This window comes from Podarcis filfolensis (genome assembly GCF_964270895.1).
Source record: "Podarcis filfolensis genome assembly, chromosome: 6".
NCBI classification, from domain to species: domain Eukaryota; kingdom Metazoa; phylum Chordata; class Lepidosauria; order Squamata; family Lacertidae; genus Podarcis; species Podarcis filfolensis.
In genome coordinates, this window is record NC_139609.1 from 11,219,038 (window position 1) to 11,223,310 (window position 4,273).

Sequence of the window (4,273 nt, forward strand, 5' to 3'; positions counted from 1 at the left end):
ATAAGTTATTGTCAGTTTGTTCTGTTTGGGAAGTGGGGCTGAGCTTCCTATCTCCTGTATTGGAGGTGATGTCATCAATATTATGTACTGAAGTTCTCACCCTGGGCCAGCAGGGAGATACTGTAGATAGTTTTCACTCAGGTCCACATATGCAAATAAGGGATTGAAAGTGATTGGATTCAGTGATTGGATAGTTACAGAAAATGGTTACTGTTGTGTTCTAGTGGAGCTCTATATAAGCAGGCTGGCTGAACCCTTCAGTTCAGTTGAAGAATCACTGTGTCGTCTGATATGTTCACCCACAACTTAACAATCAAGGTGTCTAAGGTCCATGAATAATAATAGCTTAAATGTCCCGGGCCCTAAAGATGCCAGACTATCCTCCACCAGGGCCAGGGCTTTTTCAGTGATGGCTCCGACCTGGTGGAATGCTCTGTCCCACAAGACTAGGGCCCTGCAGGACTTGATCTCCTTCCGCAGGGCCTGTAAGACAGAGCTATTCCGCCTGGACTTCAATTTGAATTAGCCTGATCCTCTATTCCCTTTTCCCTTTCCTCTTCTATGAAGAAACCCTTTCTGGGACCCCACATTTAAATTCTTCCCTGGTCTCCTTGCTGGCCCTAGTAGGACTAACTTGGCCAGTTAGCCCGGGTGATCATTTGGTGTCTACTGACTGGGTGTCCCCCCCGACCCCTGAATTTTTGAATTTTATTGATATCAATGCAGCATTTTATCTTGTATTTTATCCTGTTTTTAAGTCACATTTTAATCAGTGTTTTATATTTGCTGTTAGCTGCCCTGAGCCTGGTTTTTAAACCAGGAAGGGCAAGGTATAAATAATAAAAATATTATTATTATTCTACCAAGGGGGAGAAAGTCGTTCACTGAGGCTTGTGTGCCCAGATTACAAAATCAGCTGATGTCACTAGCTGCCAGGGTTTTGAGAACCCGTTTCTGCTAACCAGGAATTCACTCCTGCTTCCTTCTCTCTTTCTTTGTTGAAAGTATCTTTTCGCACCTGTCCGCCAGCTCTTAACTGTACAGAGAACATATTTCAGCACTGCCACTTTGGTTCGCACTTTCCCCTTGGCCATTACCATTCAGCTGCATAGAACATAATAGGGCTTACTGTCTAACTATCGCTGACAGGCGATCACTTCCCAGCATCCACTAATCCCTCAAACCCACCAGCTGCGCAGGGCACAACAATGGTCCTACAGAAAAAAGTTGATTCTGTATAAAGAAAAGTACTGCAAACCAGTCCAGAACTGAGCAGGAGAAGGTTCTAAAATCCTGTTCCACATTCTCCGCCCCAAGGGGGGGGCGGGCGGTAGCTACCCCCTCTGTGAAACAGGTGAAGATCTAACATCAATTATTATTATTATTGTTGTTGTTGTTGTTAATTATTATTTATACCTCACCCATCTGGCTGGGTTTCCCCAGCCACTCTGGGCGGCTTCCAACAAGAGATTAAAAATACAGTGGTACCTCGGGTTAGATACGCTTCAGGTTACAGACTCCGCAAACCCAGAAATAATACCTCGGGTTAAGAACTTTGCTTCAGGATGAGAACAGAAATTGTGCTCCGGCGGTGCGGCGGCAGTGGGAGGCCCCATTAGCTAAAGTGGTGCTTCAGGTTAAGAACAGTTTCAGGTTAAGAACGGACCTCCGGAACGAATTAAGTACTTAACCCAAGGTACCACTGTACATTAAAACATCAGTCATTAAAAACTTCCCTATCTGAAAGCCAGATAGTTGTTTATTTCCTTGACATTGGATGGGAGGGAGTTTCACAGGGCGGGCGCCACTACCGAGAAGCCCCTGTGCCTGGTTCCCTGTATTGCAGGGAGGGAACCGCCAGAAGGCCCTTGGAGCTGGACCTCAGTGTCCGGGCAGAGCGATGGGGGTGGAGACGCTCCTTCATTTCAAAAACTGTAGCACAAACTCGATGCACGTTCATTAACAGTGGTTAATGCCCACAGTTAGGGGCTACTTGCCCACTTCCAGAAAAGGGGGGGGGGAGAGCTTAGAAAATGCAAAGGAATAGTCCAGCTATGGCTGAACACGGAAAGATGAGAATCAACAAATGGAAGCTTCAAAAGCATGCAAGATTTTAACAACTTGCTGGTCCAAAACCATTTGGATAATCACCCCAAAATGGAAAACGAGCGAGGTCCCAACCAAAGAAGAATGGCAACTTAAGTTGACAGAATATGCACAACTCACAGACTTAACATATAGAAAAAGAGAAGAAGAACATAGGTTTAGAGAAGATTGGAAAATGTTTATTGAATATATGGGAAATAATTGTGAACAGCTGAAAACGCTGGCAGCATTAAGATAAATTCAACAGTGTGAACAAGTTTTGATGGATGTACTGACGGAACACTGAATGGTTTAGTTTTTGTAAAGTATGCAGGGATTTATGATATGTAAAATGAACCATGGAAAGAGAAGAAGGGAAGCCATTGATATCTTAAGGATGTAAAAATGAGTATTTTAAATTGTAAAACAGAAAATTTTATAAAAATTATATACAAAACTGTTTGGATAATCTTACATAACATAGCAATGCACTCAAGGTGAAAACAGTCATACCTCGGGATGAATACGCTTGGTTTTAGGCAAATTCGGTTTGTGCTCCGTGGCGATCCGGAAGTAACGGAGCGCGTTACGTCCGGGTTTCGCTGTGTGCGCATGCGCAGACCGTCAAAATGACGTCACGCGCATGCGCAGAAGCGCCAAAACGTGACACGCGCAGACGCGCGGACACGGGTTACGTTTGCTTCGGGATGCAAACAGGGCTCCGGAATGGATCCCGTTCGCATCCCGAGGTACCACTGTATATTCGGAGGTAGCAATTTTGCAGGACATTTTTAAGTAGTTGCAGAAGAGACAGTGTTAGACCTGGGGCTTGGCTACATCAGGGCTTCAGATTGTTTTGCAGGTGTTCCAGGGGCATGGCATGCCGCTCCCTGCAAAGCCCTTTCCACTGGCCTAGGGGGCGAGGCCCAGACTCACCCAGCCCTACAAAAGGGGTTCCTCTTGAGCACAGCTGTCAACTTTTCCTTTTTCTTGCGAGGAATCCTATTCGGAATAAGGGAATTTCCCTTAAAAAAGGGGAAAGTTGACAGCTATGCTCTTGAGGCTGGAGGAACATCGCCCCGCTATTGTTTTAATATTCTGTAAACCGCTTTGGGATGCGGGTGGCGCTGTGGATTAAACCACAGAGCCTAGGACTTGCCGATCAGAAGGTCGGCGGTTCGAATCCCCACGACGGGATGAGCTCCCGTTGCTCGGTCCCTGCTCCTGCCAACCTAGCAGTTTGAAAGCACGTCAAAGTGCAAGTAGATACATTGGTACCGCTCCGGCGGGAAGGTAAACAGCATTTCTATGCGCTACTCTGGTTCGTCAGAAGCAGCTTAGTCATGCTGGCCACATGACCCGGAAGCTGTATGCAGGCTCCCTCGGCCAATAAAGCGAGATGAGCGCTGCAACCCCAGAGTCAGTCACCACTGGACCTAATGGTCAGGGGTCCCTTTACCTTTACCTTTTAAACCGCTTTGAGATTTTTATTATATGTATAGTGAATACTTATCTACTTTTAAAAATTTTCACCTATGATCCTTTTCTTTTACTTCTTTATTTTTTCTTTGTTCTTTTTTTCTTTTTTCTGATATCTTATCTTTCATTTCCCTCCTTTATTGTGAATAGCATTTTATAGAGGTATAAATAACTGTAAATATGAAAAGAGGCAAAGTATTCTCTAACTTTTTTCCTTGGTTATATGTATTTTCTTTTTCCTTTGTACCTATTTTCTTTTGTTGTAAATATGTATGTTTTCCAATTTGTACTTGATAAAAATTTATTTTAAAAAAGAGAGATTTTTATTAAAGATAGAAAGTGCTATGGAAATTAAAGAATAAATAAAATAAAATGGAAAATTAATTTTAAATTTTTGATATTTTTTTTTAAAAAAGGAGGCACCCTCAGAAATCTATAAGATATATATATGGACTTCGACAACATGCAGATTTTTGGTGTGTTTTATATATATGTGTTCTCACATATGCATGTTGTCAAAAGTCCAGCACTTGCCCAATTAGCCTAATGACAGCGCAAAGCCACGCCACCCAGGCGACCTCGGCGCGCGGCGGGGACGGAGGAAGGCGGGGCTTGGTGGGCGTGGCTCCGCCGGAGCCGCCCCGCCCCCGCGTTCGAGAGCAAGTCACCCGCTCGCTTGCTCGCTTTTTTTTCCTTTCCTTCCCAGAGT